The following is a 21,198-nucleotide window of genomic DNA, read 5'->3' on the forward strand; positions in this document are numbered from 1 at the left end:
TCTCCCCCAGAGTCCCTCCCTCGGGTCTCTTTTGGGATGGACACACATCTGCAGCCTTCCTCCTTGGGAAACAGCAGAGAAGCTGGACTGTATAGCTGTTAGCAGAAAATTTGGGTAGAACTGCTCTGTCAAAATTTGGGATTCAAGTGCAGGCTTCAACGGCAATGCTAACACAGTCAAAATGGCTTACTTGAATCTCTTCCAGGCTGGTACGGCATCAAAGACTGCCTGTGCTGATGGGTGGATGTGCGCAAGCCTCTGTGGACCAAGGCAGTGGTATCAATCCAGGACCAGATGAACACCTTTTTACAGCATGGATGGAGACTGAACCAACCCCGACACATGGAAATGGTCCTCTCCAACTTAACAGTCAGGTAAATTGTCCAGAGGCTAATGAGCGTATGCTTGACATAATCAGAAGCCTTCAAACCTTCAGGGCTAATGATCTTGCACCTTCAGAGCTACAATATCACTCAACTTTTTTCTCAAGCATATAATCATCACTCAAACAGACAATATACCTCTTGGAGGTCCCTGGCCGCCATGCCGTGTGTATTAGAAAACCTGGCAGGTAAGCCAGTCGGTGTGAAGAGTGCTGCAAGTAGGTAGCCATCAGGAAAACACGAGGGTTTCAGTAGTTTCTGAAGCCTGAGGACTAGGAAGGGATCTGCAAGCTGAGCAAGAGCAAGCACAGTCATACAGAGGCCTGGCTGTTATGATTTAAGGTAGCTTTGGTGATTATCTGTAAAAGTAGGATAAAGAGCACTGTACAGGAGACAAATAACTCTTTATGTAAGACATGACCCAGGGCACTATGCCAGGCTATCAATTCCAGATTTGGAAGTATTCAGTGTTTTGTATGTCATGATGGAAACTTTTGAAAAATAAGATTTCCTCTTCAGTACACATGAGTGACACCTGGCAGTCTGTACACTGCCATTGTGCTAACCTGTACTCCCCTCCTTCCCTCCCAACTTCTGTAGGCACAACACTGGAGCAGCGGTAGGGAGGAGCTGATTTGTCCCAGGGGGTTGTGGCAGGCAGCACAGCTTGCGGAGATATCTCGGCAAGCAGTCTCCAGGCTCCAGCAGGACCCAAGGTCTGTATGCACCAGGACTGCTGGACAGGGCCTCTCAAAAATGTGGGCTGTAACGACTGAGACCTAAGGACCTGGCATGTGTCAGTTTTGAGAACAGCAATGATTTCTAACCATTTCTTCTGTCTACACTTCCAACGCTCAATCAGTCTAATTACTGCTGGGCCTTTGCCCATCATGTTATGAAATGCTTCAGAGGTTAAAGAAAAAAAAGATCAAACTGTGGTCTAAACCTCAGGAGGAAGAAGGCATCTGTCAGGACAAGCTCTTACCAGAAATGGTATAAAGAATCCTTGTTTACTAAATCTTTCAAGTCTGTAGCTAGTTCAAAGACACCTCGCAGTCCTCCTCATTAGAAGAGCAAAAGAACAACTGAAAAGCCCTCAGCCTAACTAATTAAAAGCAGTAGCTTTGTGTGCTGTGGTGTGGCAGGCATTTGTATGTTGGATTTTTTCTTTTGCATCTACCAATGGTAGAGGAAAGTTCTTTCCAAGGTGATAATTCTGCCCCTGTATTGAAATGTGAGCAAAGGGAAACTTTCTCCATTGGATTTGGATTTATTCATATCATTTGTAAACAGTGTTAACGTAAAGATAACACATGCAGTGAGTGTGTCATGAGTTACCATGAGCAATAAAAGATCTTAAGGCAGTTAGAAAGCAGTTTGCTCTTCAACATACTGTTTTTTCTTCAAGATGTATTCTTGAAGAAGTATGTGAGAGCGGCAAAGAGTTAAAATAACATTGCAGTCCCCTGCACAAAAAATACACAGGGAAGTGAAACACAGCCGAATTGTGGCATTCACCTGCAACACAACTGAGAACATCAGTCAAGTGAAGAGGACGGAGTATTGCAGCAGCTCTTCTATTTAGCAAACACGGTAATAATGACAACCAATATCAACATATTCCTGAGAACTGAGATAGGGCTGGGGACAATAACCTGCAGGGGCTTGAAATTTCTTACAGCCAGGTCTCCTCCTGAGCCACAGCTGACGTGACGGCTGCCCCGGGATGGCCACCGCTCTCTGATTTCAGTGAAAACTAAATTGTATACAGCCACACTGCAAAATCGCTAGCTTAAATCCCACTGAAGCATGGCTTTGGCTTTCAAGCATTTCTCCCCTGCCCATCTCTTGTATAATGTCTGCAGGGGATTCATTATGAATTAATTCTTTCCACTTTCTTATTTCCAAGTAATATCAGTTGACATTCACAGCCATTCACAGTCTCTCCAGTGCTCCCCAAGCTTCGTATTACACCTGAACGGTCATTTTCACTGCCTGAATCTGGCCTGTACTTCAGCTTAAGGGAAAAGCTACACATTGATTGAGTTCTGGAGAAAAAGACTGGAGCCTTCAGCTGTAAATTTATCTTGTGTTATATGTCTTCAAGGTTCATTCATATTATACTTTGCGAATGACAAAACAACATTGCTATTTATTAAAAACAATAGTGCTTTCATAATTTCGATGGAAAAACAATGGCACAGGGGTGATGATTACTAAATATAACTCCCACGTCTTCCCCAGGGCCTGGGCAGAGCGAGGTGGAGCTCGGCCACGGAGTCTCCCTGATCCTTCCGTGGATATCAGCATCTGCAGCACCTGGGGTCCACGGCAAAACTCTTTTCTCCAGAGGCCAAGAGCTGAGTCTACAATTTCAAGCAGGGTAATCACCTTTCTGAGGCAATAACAAGCACTTCCTAAGAGCAGCTGTTTAAGATGGCTCAGAAGCAATGACAAGAATGTAGTTAAAATTTTGGTCCATGAATCTAGCTTCTGTGCATGGCGGGGAAGAGACACCTTTTGATAAAACACCAGTCGGACACTTTGTATTTTTTGTCATTCATGTTTGTCTGTTTTCCCAACCTAATTGCCCTTTGCACTATTATTTTGCAAAAGGATATATAGGAGATAAATTATGCTTATTCAGGGAGAGCCATATTTTTAGGCCGTTTAAAATGCAGAGGGTACATTTTAAGGCCCGTAAACACAACTAGGTCAGAAACTGAGAGCTCCAGAGTTTGTACTGCAGTTATCCACAGCGCTGATTTCTTCTGCTCTTGTTATTAACTGTGCCCTGGGGTACCAAGCTGGCATGTTATGGGGAGTGGAAGAAGCAGATATGAGGAAGGTGTGCTGGGTACAGCGCAGCACAGAGAGCTTTTTTGCAGCCTGCAAACTGGTCTGCTGTTGCCATCTGCTGGAAAAATCCTCATGTAGTCAAGGATGAGTGGTGAGGAGGAGTGTATGTTCTTATTATGGAAATACTTGTGGCTTTTTGTGCTTTTTAAGACAGGCTTTTTCCCTGCAGGTCCTGTATGAGCTGCCGAAGAACTACATATGCACCAGGCATACGTACACATGTACGGTGAACACACGGTGTCTGGACAGGAGCTGCACAGCTCTGGGGTCAGTTTGATTTCTCACGTACTCTCACTGTACTCTGCACAGTAAAACACCTTCAATCAAGTCCAAGGTAAGAGCAAAACCATTCCTCCCTGAAATGCCTGCTACTAGAGAACAAAAAAATGATCCTTCCAAAGGAAATTATCCTTCCTCTCTCTTGCAACTCTTCCATTCTCCTCATTGCTGTACTATGCCCGCAGGCCTGCTACCTGAGCTGTGCAATGCCCATTCTGCACATGTTCACACAGAGACCACACAAATTTTTACACAAGGAAGAGGCCTAAGGATCCTGTCCATCCCAGCACGTTAAATCTAGAATCGATTTCTATTTCTACACTATGTTTTCCCTTATTTCTTTCTTAAACAATCATGCCCAGAGAAATATTTCTGCAGTCTGCTCCTGTGGGATTTTCAGAGGCATTGGATATAATTTTCTTCTCCCTTGGATAGCTTTTACTTGCAGTAGGAGTCTTCAAAAATCCTTTCCTTTTTCTTAAAGATTCAGTGGCTAATCATTCTGTAAAATGTAAGAGCACATAATATTGTGGGACAGGCGATATCTCTTCTTGCTTGCAAGCAGCCTTAAGACAGACAGGTTGCTGGTTGCCACAGGCATTCTTAACACCATGTCATCAGGCCTCAATCTAATCTATGAGGTTGCCATGGCATTAAATCCGTTGCTGGTGGCTGATCACCTCCAGCTTGCAGGATTGCATGAATCTGAGCTGGTGCTAACAAAGGCAGGAAGGTTTTAGAAAACATCTCTGCTGTTGACAGGGTTTTAAAGTCTCGTACTCAAAGTAGAAGTCAACGGGGTGTGAATCCACCCACACCAAAGCTGAGAATAACAGGACCCATGACTGCTCTGTCTCTAAGCTCCACTTACACTACATATAAACTGTCCTGTAGTGTGCCTTTGGATTCCAGAACAAGGGATATTTAAGGCTTAAAGCCTGGCCAGAGATGCTATGGACTTTTTCAGGTAGCATAGGGAATTGTCACTGCCACTTTAGCAGGTAGAGAAGGTTTAAAGGCAAGGCAAGTTAGCCCAGACCCAAGACAGTATTGGCTATGTTCATTGGCCTCTAGTTGGCTCAGTGTGGGGACAGAGACAACTTGTACCTTTACAAGCCGATTATTTAAAGAACCTCTATTAACCTTCACTGGCCAAACTAAGTATCTTCAGTTATACTGATCCACTGATTTCAAACTAACATACACAGACCCCAAGCACCTACCATGGCTTGTAGGACTTCTCGTATGAAATAGCAAAGACTCTGCAACCTCTCTGTGTCATGCCCTTCTTCTGATCCCTATTCCTTTTTTCTCTTTTATTGCTGCTTTTTCTGTAAATATCAAACACTGCATCAACACTTTTGTTATTTGATCCTACCAAGAAAGCTAATGAATGGATACTTGCTGCCTAGTTCAGAAGAAGTGCCTGTGACCTGCTTTAACCCTCTATGCAAGGACTATTTTAATCAATTATCCATCCAAAAGCTCTTGAACTACATCTTCAGGGCATACATACGTATTTCTCCTCAGATGCCTATCCTGACGTAGCTAAGATGCATAGGGAAGGCTTAGAAGTATCAGCCCGTCTGCTGTTTTTAAGCTCCTGCTTTGTGCTGGAATAACAATATGTTCAAATGGATTCTGACAGGCTTTCAAACGTCTCTCCAAGCAGGTCTGTTTCTTCTGATTAAAGGTTAAAGGAGGCTTTCAAAAGTACTCCTAGTATGGAGTTACTTAACTGTTTAAGTGGAAAGTGGCCTGCCAGCTTCTATGAGTGGAAAGTCCCTCAGGACTTCATTGTACCACTGTTAAGGACTCACCATTTAAACCTTGGTGCTGCCATGTTTGCTGAATATGAATGGACAGTCTAAAAATGTCCTTAGAGCTAATTGTGTGTCTGCTTTGATACATCAGATCATTACTGCAAAGATGTCAGGTGGTACAAATCTACAAAAGCAAATTAACACTGGAAAGACTTTAGAAGGAATGGTTTTTTCCCCAGCACTGTTGTCTGCATTGATTTATCCAACTAGATTTTTGTAATATATAGGACAAAATATATATTAAAAATACATATATATATATATATATATATATAAAAAAACTGTGCCTGGCATCTTGATCCTGTTACAGCAAATCTAACTGTTCTTGTGCATAAGCAGTAAATCCAAAAGTGAGGGCCTATGTGTGCAATTGAATATCACTTCCACTTACAAATATTTAGCTGTTTCATCAAGCTAGCTGCTCAGAGAGACCACATAGCTAAATAAAAAAATTCATAAGGTCTGCACTTTAAGCATGCCATTCTCATTGCCTGATATCCTTTAATTCCTGTTACGATGGACAAGAGTACTATTTCCACTGAATCTGCCTATCTCTACTTCTACCACTGACTAGTTGTTTAGGCTGTTTCAGGACAACCTCTGAAAAGATACAATCTTTTTACACAGATGTAAGAACTTCTTTCTCTACAAAAAACATCCATCCTCTAAAAGACGAGGATGGAAAAGGATAAATAAGCATGGGTTTGTTTCTCCAAAAATGCAATGTTCCCACCCCAACAAAATCCTACTTTCCAGCCTGGCAGTGCGGGCCCAGCTAGATGAAAGAGTTGCAGATATGTTTCTTCAGGCTTTCATTTCCTGTAGATTCTTGCGCTGAAAGTCTTGGTGATTGAGGTGTGCAGATGTAAAACTATTTGCAATGGGTCAGTAAACTGTTGTAAGTTAGCGTTTGCTACTAAGATTTGATCCAAAACCCACTGACTACCTGACACAATGCAGTTGTTCAAGGGGACCATGATTCAAGTGACATAAGCAATGCAGCTAAATAAAACCTCTAACGTGCTTGTATTCCAGACTTTATATCCAGAACTGTCTGGAGTATGTATCCAAAAAATCTACCTAGAATCTGGTGACTCCTAGTCTGTACTCGAACGCAGGTCAGGTAAGAAACATGCACTGGGCTGTAGGAATATAATTCTCCATGGAATCTGCCCCACTGAAAAGTGCAGGGACCAGTCACCTTCTCTCTTGTCCTTCCTCAGTCTCAATTATATAGGGTATTTGGCAATGTCTTAGTTTTAGTTGTGTCCTATTCTGTTCAAGCTTTTGATTACCATTACGTAAGATTTGGACAACTTGTCTGCTGTTGTGTAGTGCTTTTTAAGGCTGCATCCATACTATTACTTGATGTGGAAGTTGTATTGGTGATATTCTTAAAGCATGTCCTCAATGTGTCTCTTATCATCTTGCCATTCGTGATGCCAGAGGTTGGCTTGTCCTAGTTAGATTTCTGATGTAGAGGAGCTGAACTGCCAACTCATATGGAAGTTTGCACTCACTGTGAAGTGACTTATCCTATCAAATTTCTGTTATAGGTTTCTGTGGCTCTGCTCCATAAAGACTGACATGGCCCCATTGTTGGCAATTCTTATTTCTGCAATGGTGTAAAAATACTACTTTTAGTACTACTTAATATTACTTAAAAAGACTATTTTTAAAACTTTAAAAGGTATCTAAAATCATGCCTGCAAGACAGAAAGAAAAGAGCAAGCATATATGATACTGCTCCCTCTTTGTATAATTATTTTTCATTCAGGAATTTCCTGGTGGGGGTGTGGTTTTATGTATTTAGTGACCCTTAGAGGATTTCTTCTCCACATGCTCTTGAGCCTCCCGTTGAGCCTATGTAAGCTGTTTGTGTCCATACCATCCTCCAGCAATGACTTCCATAGGCCTCCAAGCCATTTCATGAATAACTGTCTCCTTTTGTTGTTTTGAACTCTGATACCCTGACTTGCTACCCCTTGTTCTTACATTAGCAGTGATGGTGAATCTCTTGGCTTTCCTCTTTCTTCCTTTACTCAGCTGGTTACTTTTAGGACTCTATAACCACACATTTTGTCTTCTCAGTGATGGTGAAAGCAACCTGTTAGAACATCTGTGGAAAGCTGAGCATCATGGTCTTGAGCAGAGCAAATTCTTTCAACTGCATTTTATCACTTGTCACTGAAATTTGCCAGTCCCCTTCTTTGGCTATATTCCCACTGGCCTTGTCAACGTCCTGCGGAGCCACCAGTGACCTCGCCAAGGTAGCGGGCACCCGCTTTACCTAACTGTGACAACAGACAGTTGGCTATGCTTGTCATAATTTTTGTCTGCACACTTAGCCTTAGCCAGCATGCTTTTGATGCCTCTGTTTCCCTGCACTGAAATTTTGTAGCATGCAGTTACCATTGGAAAACTCTTGCAATGAAAAATTCTTCCTTCAGGTGTTTGCATCTCTGCAAAGCAAATATTAAAGAAGATAACGCACCTCTCTCCCACAGACGATCTCTCATCCTTTACAGCATCAGAGGCACAAATCTGTTTGTGTGCCCAGCTCTATCAAGTTCAGTGGGAGACAAGTTAGGTGCCTAAATACCACTGAAAAACTATATGCAAACTCTGCGTGATAGTGATGGCTTCTTCCCAGCATGTGTGCAGCCACCAGCACAGCAGAGCTGGGTTTCCTTTGGGACAGCCAGGCACCAGTGGAAGAAGAAACCCCTCCCCAGCTGGAGCGAAGGCTGCTGCCGCTTGTGTAACCTGTCACATAGTGTGTGAGGCAGGAAGGCCCTTTTCCATCGAGGGCTAACGGCACTAAAAGATCTTTTGCAGGAAAACCAGAACAATGGAAAACCAAAGTAACCTTCAGTTCTCCCGGCAGATTTCGGAACGAAATGGAGGAGGAGCAGCGCTGGCTCGGTGCCACAGCTCTGCATGCAGTGGGGATGGAGAAGCTGTGATAACGTGTCTCCTTGGCTGAGGCTTTAAAAATAAGACACTCACTTTTTTTGTTGTTTTTTCAAGCATTACATAAAAGTTCCCCTTAGAAGGCCAAAGGCAGCTGTTTTCTTAGGACAAGGAAGTCAGGAAGAGGCAAAGCAGGCAAAAACATCAGATAAGTCTGGATTAAAAACTTGGCTAACCTATTTTTCCCCCCTCTTAAACAGCCAAGTTTGAAGCACTCTGCAGAGTTCTGCCTAGGAGGAAAAGCAGAGCCAACCACTGAAAAATGATATCTGTGCTCTCCGGTAAGGACCACTGCTCTCCCTGCCTCAGTATGGGAACTCTTGAGGTCCCATTCCCTGTGGTGGGAGTATTTCTTCTCTTGTCCAGGCAGCCCAGAGATCTTCTAAAAAGCCTCAACCCCTGCCAGCTCCTAACACAGCACCTGGATGTTGGCAAAATGGGGCTTCCGATAGACATTGGAGGTCTCCCTATCACAGGGAGAGGGCAAGCCACTGTTACCTGCAGAGAGGGTCTAGTCCCCAAACAGCATGGTAGTGACTTCATCCCTGCCTTGGGCTCTGCATGAACCCCTGGGAGTGGACGCCTGCCCTTGTGTTTCCCTCTGGGCATCCTGGAGGAGAGCCAGGTCCATCCGAAAGCTCCAGGGCTTGCAGGCTTTGGGGTTTTGCAGTTGTAGAGCCTTGTCACAAGGTGGCAGGGACGTGACACTTTCTGGCAGGCTCCTGCTCAGCCTGCCACAGGCACCCTCTTCAAAGCCTCACTGCTTTCCTCCTTGTTATCTAAACATACCTGGAGTTATCAGCAATCCTCTGTCATTTTCTTTGAAACTGTCCTTGGGATAGCTCAAAGGGAGGGTAATTAGTTATTTCAAAGCTTAAATGTTTTACCTATTCGCACTAAAAAAAAGAAAAGAAACTGCTTTGCATTCTTCTGCCTGAAAGCCACGGTGATGTGGGGAAGTGAGGAAGGGGCTGGCCTGAGTCGGCCTGTGCTGAGGCTCAGCTCTGGCTGCTGCTGCTTTTGTGGGAAACCCAAAAGGTGTGATGACTGACTAAAAAGCAGGCAGCCCTTCTGTCCTGAGTCACAGGGATGATTTCTCCCTAAATAACTGAAGATGGGAAATCATTCTTGGGGGGAAAAAAAAATATATACACACACACATGTACGTGTGTGTGTGTGTATATATATTTCCTTTAATGCAAAAGAATGTCTCAGGAATATTGTGTTAGCTCTGGCTTCCTAGAGTGGATGCTCAGCTTTGGGCTTCTGGAAGCAAATGTCTGTGCATGAAAAGAAGGGAATTGGTCCTATACGTGTGCTTCCCACAGTTACCTTTTACCCTTTCACGTGCCAGGATTTTTTGTGATTTTACTGCTACGCTCTCTCAAGGGTGTTGCAGGCTACCATGACAGGGAGTGAAACCTTTGTCACTGCTCATCAAACATTTTCGTACAAAATTCCACCTGTAATGATAAAATTAGATTTGTGTTAATATGCTACTAATAACCATCAGGTAATTATTTAGTTTATTTCTAGAGTCGAAGCAGATCGTTGTCTCCTTATGTTTGCTTGCCTGGCATTCCTTAGAGACAGGAGATATTCAGGGTTTTTTTTAATCTGAGGTACATGCAGTGAGAGATTACTTAGCTTTAGATAGAGGAAAACATCCCTATCATGCAGCAGGAGGTAACAATAACAAATTGCTGATATCCAAATTCAGCTTTGCACAAATAGCTGTGCAAGATGCCCACTGCTCCCTAAGTAGTAACCAGACCACAGTGAATCAGAGGCATTGACACAGTAGCAGGAAATGAGCAGAAAATGTACCCAAGTAGAGCAGGTAACATTATAAAATAATTATCTCTGAGCTGCTGTTCACTGGAAAGTATTTCACTTTTTGAGCACAATGCAGTGTCCCAAGAAGGGGGTTTTTTGGGTCAGATGAACGTGCTCCCTTGCTTCATGCTGAGGCTCTGAGATTTGTTTTCTCTTTGAGCTGAGGTTTAAATATCAATTTATGTGAACAAAGAGTAATCAAAAGCTTTGCCAGCTATCTAAAGCACAGACCCACAGAACTAAGTAAGTTTGAGCTGTTACATCCTTATTATGCACCTTGAGTTAAATGATGAGTGCACGTATTCCCTTGCAAGCTTGCAGTTTATTTAAATACCCTGAGGAAACCAACTTTTTGAAGTTCAAGGCAGGCTCTTAGTTGGGAGGGAGGAGAATCTTTTCTTAACATGTGTGCAATTCAACTGTGGAACTCATTGCTGCAGGACAGCATTAAGACCGAAAATGTAATAACACAGAGAGAAATGGAGAAGCTTACAGATAAGTAGCAGATCCAACGCAACAGTGCACAAACGGTTGCTTTTAGTTTGCTGGCTTTGGTTTAAACTCAAAGCTTATGGAATTTGGGAAGGAGATGGTGAAGGTCTTTTTATCTTTTAAAATTAAACTTAGGTGAACTTCAAGGTGAAATCGTTTCAGAACAGTAAGTCAGAGTGTTTCATTTCAAGAACGTACGGTCTCTCCCATTTGATCGTTGTGTGCTTTTTTGCTAACCAAGGAATTTGATGTGAGCTTGTGCATTGGTTCAACGTTTTCCAGTGAATGCAATAACAGACTGAAAAGTTCCATTTGTCTTCAGTACAGCTTTATCATATTTAAGGGAAAAATACAAAATAGCAAGGGTTGTTGGATTGCCCCAAGCTTTTACGGTTGGGAGTTAAGTTAAACTGTTACAGGGATGTGTTCACTCTGCCTTAGGAAAATGCCTTTCGTCATCCTCTGAAGATGGCTACCTTCAGAAACAAGGAATTGGATGTAAAATATCCTTGTGTCCATTCCCGACCGCCAATTCCCATGTCCCCCAAGTGCTGTAACACTCCTTGAGGGCTAAAGAGGCACCTCCTGGGTCCCTCTATTTTGTCTCTTCTTTTGGCAGCTTTTGGTCACAGCTCTCAAGAGAGTCCCCAGGTTCAATTCAGGTGTTTAACATCAAAATGAACTTCCCTGAGAAAACCTACCCCAGCCCTGAATCTGCTGCCAGGGAACAGCCTCCAGATCGCAGACAGGGCTCGTGAAGGTGATTTAAGTTCCTGGCAAATGTACATTTGGGCAGAATAGTCCACCACACCTCCTGGAAGAACATCAAAGAAATTGTCAGGAAAAAGCAAAGATCTGTTAAAATCTCTATCTTCTGTGATGTTTTGGTTTGGTTTTTAGTTTTGAGCATGACAAACTTCTTAAATTGACTGCAGATTTCTCACCAGCCTGGACAGACTGAGGTAATCCTGGAGGAAAAACTGTCCTTTTACCAAATTCCAACTATTTGCAGCCAGGCTTGAAGTCCGAGATCTGAACTTCATGTCAGAGCTTGTGTGATCTATTACTCAGAACAATTGATTTATTCCTTTGAAACACTGTGCTAAGCTATCACCGACTGTGTTTTTCTCCGGTTCCTGGGAACCCTGCTTCTCTGGCTCTTCATGGCCATAGCAACTGGAAAACAGACTCCATAGGAGAAAAAGCATCAAAGAATCCCCTCTGCCAGTAAATGGGGAAAAAAATAAATATATATGAGATACAGAAGAGTGAGGAGCTATTCACAGTCAGGCCCAAATCCACTTTTGAGGGAGAGATTTTCCACTAGAGGACAGAAATAGTCTACAGTAAGAGTAACAACAAAGTCAGTAACGTGATTTGCCTTAGTGCTTTCTGCCACAAACCTTTTTTTTTTTTTTCACACTTATCTCCCACCCGCAATTTCGCATGTCAGATTTTTGCAGGTACCAGCGCAGCTGAGAATCCCACTGGGAAGTTCAGTGCCCTGGACAGACAGACGGCTGTGCTGGGTGTGTTTATTTCCACATGACAGCTTGTCAGTTTAACAAAGACAGCGTTATAAAATCAGAGAAAAAAAAAAAGTCATATCTAGCCACCGTGTGTATATATCACATTGAGGAGGAATTCATTGCTCTTTTCTTTTGACAGTATAGGTTTAGCCTATAGCTCTGTTTTCACACTCCTAAAGCTATGTTAAAATCATGAAGGGGTCAGCCACAAGCCCACACTACTAAGACAGTTCACCTTTAAATACAGGCTGTCAGCTCTTCTCCTTTACATAAGGATGGCAAAAGCATCCCTAACAGCACACCGCTGTTTATGCATAATACAAAAATGGGCACCAAAAAAAAGGTTCAGAAAACAAAAATGCACGTTTTGTTGGAGATCATGTTGCCAAGTTCCAGCCTACAGCTATTTGCAGCTGAGAAATAAAGCTCTAACTATGCAGTTTGTAATGAAAAAACTGACAGACCTTCAATTTTAGCCACTTTTGTTCACCATATACTGAACACATTAATATGTCTAGTCCATTTAGAAGAAGGCATTGCCTAAGCCATTTTCTTTCACATTTTAAAAGAGAAAAATGTGAATTTGCAGGGCCTGGCTCAGCAGACCCAGGCTTTATGCAGCTGTAATTCAGTATTTCAGCAGATTGCAGCAGCACCGTGTTAAAACACATCTGGATGGGGCTGGAGTTTGGGCTTCAGAGGTTGGGGGCAGGCACAGAGAGGGATGGTTGGAGGGATGTTGGGCGGCCTGATCAGGGCAGGTCTGCTGCCATCACAGAGATGTCAGCACAGGCCTGGTTTAGAGTCACGGCTGACATACGATTGCCAATGCTTCCTGTCCCTTGAAGGGTGCATATATCAAGGGCAGGCTGAATTGCTGTCTTGAAATTCTCACATCACTTACGATTCCTCTGCATTGGCAGTTTGCTTCTCTTCTACCAGCCTGCCCTCGATGCTTTCATATTTGCCCTAAAGCATCTCACCTGAGTGCCCTTCAGAAGAGATGCACGCTCCATACGGCCAAACAAGCTTCTGAAAGGGCTGTGGAGAACACAGGAATTTTATAAATACAGGGAAAGCCACATGCAGCCTTCCGCGAGGGGTGCAGGAGGTGGCACAGCTATGGCAGACCCACTGGGCAGCGTTTTACAGCAAACCCTTGGTCTTTAAACAGCCGCCGTGCCCAGTGGGGTGGTTCAGTGGCCGATTCACAAGCAGCTCAGGCCCCTGTGTGACGAGTGTGGTGGGAATGGGACCGCTCATCTGAGAGATGCTTGGCTGTCCCTGCTAGTCAGGCAGGACCTCAGGCTTTTCAGAGGGGGTGACAAAGTTTAATTAGTGTTTTGGTGTGCTAAGAGAGAGCCTGTGAAGAAGTGGGAGCGATTAGCAGCATAAATACTGGAGAGTATATATTACATTTGTTTGCTCATGAACACCAGGCGATGCCATGAGAACTGAACATCTCACTGTGGCTGCCAATGCAAAGCCTCAGGAGCAGCAGCAGTTGCCCGGCTTTGTTAGGCTCCCATCATCTGGGGATGAGCCCAGCCAGGTCCAGGTTGCAGGACAGGCACAGCAGGGATTTTGCCTGAGCGTTTCTGGGTTGACTGTGTTATTGCAGCTGAGCACCTTTTCTCCTTTTCTGCTTGGTTCTTCACAGCCCTTACAGGAGAAATGTTACCTCTTTTTCACAGGTGGGGAAACTGAGGCACAGAGATTCACCTAATAGCCAAATCACGTGAGGAGCTTATATCACAACGTCAGCCCCACAAGCTGAAACAGGCCTTCAGCAGCGTGGCAAGCTCAAAGGTGCGTGGAGCCAGCGGCACAAGCGTGTGCTTAGCATCTCTTGTACATGATAAGCGTTTTGTCTATGATGTTCTGCTTTTGCTGAATTAGGCTTCTTTTTCTTTTCATTTTAATTAGAAAGCCTGGTGGGAAAAGCTCTGCAGCAGCTCCAGTCACAGCTGGCCGGGCACCTGACTTGATGGGCTTGTAGCTGGCTGAGGTCAGTGCCCCCAGCGCAGAGCTGCAGCGTGCCTGCAAGCAGCGGGTGCCGAGATTTTGATGAGAGGACTTTTTTGGGGGCTCTGCTCTTCTCCAGACTGCGCTTTGGCCAGTAAATGAAAGGTAAAAATTGTTATTTTGCTGCTTTGGGTGTTTTGTGTGATCCCTAGCCTTCAGATGAGAAAATCTGATTTCAAATGTTTAATTAAAAAAACCCCAAAACTAATGTAATACCATCCCCTCCTTTAATGCATGTAGGGTAGTTAGCAAAGGCTCTGGCTGCTCCTCTGCTTTTATCGGTGGATTTGCTGGTGAGTGGGGCAGTGCTGCAAGTTGGGTGCTGGCTGTGCTCAGCACCGTGGCATAGCGCAGCTCTGGTTGTTTAACAGCTGAAGCGTGCTGAATTTGCGCTGACTGACGCTTGCACAGCTTCATCGTTGTTTTTGGCTGTAAGGTTTGTCGTGTGTCTTCTCCCAAACACCTCACTGCTGTCACAGCTCAGTGTTTGCCGTATGTCACAGTCCGGTGCCTGAAGGTATGCATTCCGTAGGCTGCGTTAGAACAGGACTGGGCTTGACTCTGGGCCAGGTGCTGTGTTCAGAGACTTGTGTGTCTTTCCCAATGAGGGGCTTGGGTAGCTCTCTCTAAGTCACACAGATTACTTTAGGGTGCTTTTATTCTGAGGAATGTTCTGACACCCCACATTTAGTGATGTGACAACCATAATTAAAATGTTTATTGACTGTCCTTATATGGTAAACAAATATTCTCCAAGGAGCCCTAAAATACACCGAACCTGTTGTGTCATTTCACCTCTGAGAGGTATTCTTATTGCTAACAGGAGACTGGACTAAACCCAGTAAAAGAGTGCTTGCCCTACCAAAGTCTGCCAAGTGCTGCAGAGGTACCAGGGCAGCAGTAAAGCAGCTGTGGACCTGCATATCTTTCTCTTCCCCTGCAGCCAGAATGTTTTACAAACTATTTCCTTCAAAAAGAAATATATATTTGAGGTAAGGAAAATTACTTCAGCCTCAGGTTAGCAAAATACTTATTTCATAACTTGAAGTACACAGAAAGTCCAGTGAAGTTACTTTCTTTTGCCCTTAATTTTGAAGTTAGAGATTGAATGCAGTGCTTTACAGAAAGACCTTGGGCTTGCTCACCTTGTTTTAACACCCGAAAAAGTGGAGAAGTGAAGCAACTTGCCCCCAAAAAACCTTCTCAATGGCCACACCAAGGTTATCCCCATTGCTGTGGGTTCAGTGGGGTTTGAGACTGCTTCCCCTCTGTTCAGGTGCCTTTTGTAGGAGGGAAGACTATGTTGTAGTTAAAGGACACAGGTTTGCAGCAGAATTTGAGACAATACTTTGGACCCCAAAGTGGTTTGAGATCTGCAACAAATTGGAAGCTCGGGTCTGTGGCTGCACAGCAGGTTTCATGGGAAAACATTTCTAAGTATTTTTATTTCCCTTTAAAAGAATTCCTTAGCTACTGCAAATTTTAGTAGGGGAATGGTGTTACATGGTGCACGGTGAAGACGATTTTAGGTTTTTGAATAGTACATCTTTTGTTTTCCAAACTGTAGTACTGAGTGGCAGAAAAGCAATAAAAGTAGTTCTTCAGGAAATGCTGATACGTGAATCTGTTTGCAAAAGTAACTCCATGCAGTCACCACCTTTTTAATGTTCATTTAAAAAAAATAAAAAAATCAAACATGTAATTCCCAAGCAGATTTAAGCAAAGGAGAATCACCTCCAGGTGTAGGCTAGAGTTCACTAGCCTTCTGAGTACATCAGGGCTCCTGTATACCTTTATCTCCATAATTGTGTATGCTTTTGATATGGAAGATGAAACTGAGCAGTTTGACTGAGTTCAGCTTCGAGATTTGGGATTTGTTTGAACCGCTTACCCCAAGTTCAGCTCTGGAGCTGCAAATCTTTGCGGATCTGGCACAAACACAGGGTGAGCGGTTAACAGGCAAACTCTGTGTGTATACCCTTGTGGTCAGCAGCTTGTCTGTGTATAATCTGTGCAGATACATCAAAAGCAAAGTATTTTTAACAACAACTCTCTGGAGAACAAATGAGAGAAGAAATAGTGGAGCCAGCCTTCCAGTCCACGTGCTTCTCGGTGTGGTTGCTGTATGTGAAAAGATGTACAGTTTTCTTTGCGTTCACGAGAGTCATCCTGTTTCCTTGTACCTTTGCAGAGGGAAAGACGGCACATTGCTGTTTTGCTGTGGGAGGTACAGCTCCCTCCAGGAGACGAATGCCTGGGATTTAATTTTTCAAGAGCTTATTAAAAGTGATGGTTTCAATCCCGTGATGGGCGAATACACTCCGAGTGCACTTTGCCCTGTGACTCCCCATCTTCCAGCTGTCCCCAATCCAAGCTGCTTTACAGTTGGAGTAAAACCTTCCCAGGCTTATCTCGTAGCACATGGAAAGATGTTTTGAAAGGAACAAGTTGGAGGGAGGGAGGTCAGAAGAAGTAGTCCTACGCGGGTAGGATGCTCTCTAAAGCATCACGATATTTGGATACTGTCATCAACATTGGTGGCAAAGTGAGCGAACAAGCATATAGAAAACAAAGACCGAGGTATTAATACTCGTGTCAGAGTTCATTGCACAAATGACTTAATCTGTCACTGAAATAAGGGTCTGGAAATGTTGTCCGTATCAAAGGAAATGTACACTTTGATGGGTTTTGGAGGGTATTTTTCCTTTAGAAAGCAGCATTTGGTAAGTGAGTCACTGACATGCCAGTAATTCAAAGGAGAGTTTTGCATCCCTGCTGTGAAGCTGAATGATAACATAATACAGTTATTAAAGGAAAAAAGGAAGCCTGGGTCTTCTACACTTTATATTCTGTAACAACAAGCAATGCCAAAAAAAGACTCATACATCAGGCGACCTTGAATTTCTACTGCAGTTCTCAAAGTGGAATGAAAGCGAGCAAGTGAAAGATTTTAGGTGCAGATTGGCTTGGTGGGTTTTGCCAGCCAAACTTTTGGCAATGGATTTGTTCCAGAAGAGATTAAAAATACCTTTACATTGATTGGTTTTCAATCTTATGAAAAATATCCACTTGTAAATCACTGGAAGAGTAGACTTTGAACCTCTTTACTCTTTTTTTTTTTTTTTTCTTCTTTTCTTTTTTCCCCACCTGTCTCAACCACCTTTTTCCAGGCAAGCATAGGTGCAGAGGAATACAAAGCGGGGGGAGAAACCCACAAGCAGTTAAACAGTGTTTTTCACAAATTCAAAAAGCCTTTAAAAAGAATACTTTTTTCCCTAAACTTTTCAACCTACTTTAATCGACAAAAAATGAGGTGTGAATGCTTGATATGAAACTCAGACTCGCAAGTAGCACAAGGATAAACTGCACCTAAAGGCATTGGGCCACACTGTCATCCAAGCAGTACGGGAGAGATGCATCGCAATTTGCTCCGACCACTGTGAAGGTGAACTTCAGTCCAGTGCTCGTGTTGTTAGTGACAACAGAGAACGTGCTGTTGGAGGAGGTGTAAAATGAATTCATACACCCTCCCTAGGCACCCCGGAATAGCTCAGTAACCCTGGTCTGAATTTATAATCCATCATTTGGTTTTCAAAACACAATATGCAAAGAAAAGGGAGGGATGCAATGTGAACCTCTTTACTGAGGTTCAAGTATGTTGGGTTATATTCTGCCTTATACATGCGAGAACACAAAAATGTACAATAACGATGTGGGTGCAACTCTGCATGCCTGTGCTGCTTCTCCTTCTGCCAGACAGAAATAGCACTAAGAAGTGGCAATGAATTTCAGGAAAAAAATATATTCTATGGTTTTCTTCAATAACTAAAATTCATGCAAATTTTGCCAAAACTTAACATCTTAAATAACAGTATCTCAGCTTTTGCTGTGATTGCCTCGTTATTGGAGCGAGTTACCCTCCTTTTTTCTTTTTTTTAAATTTTATTTCAAAAAGTCAAACAGCAACCAAACCAGCAACTGTTTGAAAAAGCATCAACATTTACAAAATGGCAGCCAGCCCTACATCTATATGATTGCTACTGACATATGGGTTAGGACCTTCAGGTTTTCCCAGAGAACATGTTGTCTCGTGGTATTTCTTGCCTAACCAGTGAGAGTAATGGAAACAGTGTGAGGATAAGCTGTTCAGATAAGTGTTTGCCAGCCATCTAGTTTTATGGTTACTTGGAGCAATCTACTATTTATTCTTCTTTGTGAATTATATTTCTCCCTATAAAGAGAGTCTGGTTAAGGCAAATAACTTTGTTCCACTGTCAGCCCTATTCATTCATGCCTGGAACAAGATGTCAGCTGTCTTTGAACATAAGAGGTCTAATTTCTTATCAGCTTTACTGAGATGATCTTTTTCTTATATAGTTTTATCAGAGCTGACTAATGAGTGTGTGCTAACAAGAGTCATAACCCAAATGACGACAGTGTATAGGACTCCAAGCCACAACTACTTGTAGAAAATAATCCCAAACTACTAATGTCTGGAACCACGAACACCCATGTTCAGATGCACTAATCTCATAACTATGTGTAATAACACCAGTCAGCAGCAAATCACCTCCCAGAAGCAAGCAGCCTTGCAATCAACTGAACATGGGAATCACAGGTTCAGACATCTCTGGTTACTGGACACATAGACCTGGAGCTTGGCCTTGGCAATCTGCTGCTCTCTCTGACTGCCAGCGCCTGGCTGGTGACCTGAGAGAAGACCAGAGAGGTGAAATCCAGTGGTCACCATTTGTCCCACTCACTCTGAAACGGTGCCCCGAGTGATTCCTGGGCACATACTGCTCTACCTGGTGTCCCTTGCTATATTACTGCCACGGAATACCTGGAATTTGTTTTTTATTTTCTCAGCTCACAACCGTAATTTCAGGGCAATGGAAACACCTAAGCTTTTGGGTGGATTTCTGCATATTGCTTTGCTTGGGCAAATAACAAAACCAAAGTAGTATTTCATTTTAACACTTTCAAAACGAAGTTTTCCATTGCCATTGAAGTGAAATATACTTCTATTTTAAAATTTACCTCTGCTTTAATTTAGCTCCCCTCCATCCAAAACAAAATGTTCAGTTTGAACTCCAGTTTAAAAAAAAAAAAAAAAAATTGCAGAAGCGTTTTAACACATTGCTTAGAGGTGAGCTGAAGAATTGGGCATCCCAGACTGTGGTTTTGGAGGGGAGTTGCTACTTGGGACTACCTGCTGCTGCAAAACTTCTAATTTTAAAGATCCTCTGAGGCGTGCTGATACCATCAGCCAGCTGGGAGTCCTGGGCAATGTAATGCTGGTTCAGCATTTCGTTGGATTCCTGATGTTGCCAGCCCCAGGAGGACATAATGGTGCAGAACGTATAAAACTCAGATTTACATATGCTATATACAGAAAATGAACCAAGCAACTGCTGTTTCATTCCACCCCAGTAAGCAGTAAACTTCACATCATCACAAAAATAATAATTACCTGGTTGTGGCTGTCATGTGCACAGTAGCATTATCAAGAGATAGAAATGCGTCAAGAAATATTTGGCAACTTCAAGCATGACTGACAGTGCTTTGCAAAAATCCTGGCATGTTTATGTGGAATTCACCATGTAATTCACAAGTAGCCAGTGAGGGCTACTTGTGTGAGATTCATGGTGGAGCTACAACGTACAAATGTTTACATTTTAATTACAGTGATTCAAGGAAACATTATTCTTCTGACTTAGGGGTGGATTGTTATTCTTATAAAACACTATTTGCTGATAGTAGGGAAGAAAAATGGGACTAGTGCCTCCTGGTTTGAGAATTAGATCAGGAGAAACTGGAGAGCAGATGTGTGCTATGCTGCTGGGTTTCACACAGTCTTGAGCAACTGGCTTTGCAAATTGGTCAGGGGAGAGCGTGGCATGGAGGTGCGGGAAACTGTCGATTTGTTGGTCTAAGGGCTGAGTCCTAAGCACTGCCCAAAGTGGCCCGCTTCGGCTGTCTCACCTCTGCTCTTCATGAATGATCCTCAGATCAGCGAGTGCCCAGCCTGCCCGTCTCTTGTCCCGTGAGCTACAGAAATACCCCCAGAGCATGTCCACAGCATCCAAACTGTGGGCACGTGTGATAGCAGGGTGCTGAGCCGTGTGCTTGCATGTGTGGGCTCTTGCTTCAAGGTCAGCCTGAGAAGCTATTTTCAGGTCTGTTGTCTCCAAAGCCGGTATCTGGGCTTGGGGCATCCCTCAAAACTGCCATATAGGGACTGTGTCTATAAATTATGCATTTAAGTCCTGGGCTGCAGCTCCCTGGCCGAAGGGCTTGGCTTGTGCGGTGACACAGCTTAGCCGGTCCACTGCAACTGTATTGTCCTTTGATTTCTGAACACTACTTCAAACTCTAAGGGTGAATGCCATTATGTGAACTTGCAGCGTGCAGAGTATTTTCTGCCTGATTCCTTTCAAGAGTGTTGACAAAATCTGGTACTCTTGGATATAAACCGCCATACTTGCACGGCATTGAGGTGACTGAAGCAAGTAGGGCTGGTCTTTAACTTTTTTATTTTTTCACAATTCGTATTTTATCCTGGCAATACAATGTCGACAATTAACGGCAATGTTGTAGGTTTTTGTGCATAACTAGAAGCTGTTAATTAGGCAACTGTAGGAGAACAATAACTGAAAGTGTAGGAGGGAAGCAAAAGGATCGGTATTCATGTTTTGTGGTATTTGAGCACCTCTCGGTAAACAGGTAGAGAAAAAGAAAGATTATCTGAAAAGGGTTTGTTTTCCAGCGGCTGTGTTTTGATCTACTCAATAGATGGATTTATTTGTACCCTTATGAATGCTACAATAACAACTGTCCTCCTTTTTTAGCATGCTTATCACAGCAAAAAATGTTAATCTTGCTAAGTATTATAATGCCCAAGGGAAAAGAAGAATAAGGTGTCCTGCTGTTAGGTACTGTACAGACCCTGCCCGGATGTGTAAGGCAGACAAGGAGTGTGGGAAATGGATATGATAC

General features: G+C 43.3%; 2 long non-coding RNA genes across 2 annotated transcripts; both read left to right on the forward strand.

Annotated features, from left to right (window-relative positions):
- Nucleotides 1-231: 231 nt before the first annotated feature.
- LOC127013974 (uncharacterized) lies at nucleotides 232-2,657 on the forward strand. Its single transcript, XR_007766147.1, has 3 exons — nucleotides 232-374; nucleotides 984-1,099; nucleotides 2,628-2,657. It is a non-coding gene; the product is annotated as an uncharacterized LOC127013974 (long non-coding RNA).
- Nucleotides 2,658-8,489: 5,832 nt separating this feature from the next.
- Nucleotides 8,490-14,164, forward strand: LOC127015200 (uncharacterized). Its single transcript, XR_007766298.1, has 3 exons — nucleotides 8,490-8,598; nucleotides 13,869-13,983; nucleotides 14,101-14,164. It is a non-coding gene; the product is annotated as an uncharacterized LOC127015200 (long non-coding RNA).
- Nucleotides 14,165-21,198: the final 7,034 nt, after the last annotated feature.

The sequence above is a fragment of the Gymnogyps californianus genome, chromosome 3 (assembly GCF_018139145.2).
Source record: "Gymnogyps californianus isolate 813 chromosome 3, ASM1813914v2, whole genome shotgun sequence".
Taxonomy (NCBI): Eukaryota; Metazoa; Chordata; class Aves; order Accipitriformes; family Cathartidae; genus Gymnogyps; species Gymnogyps californianus.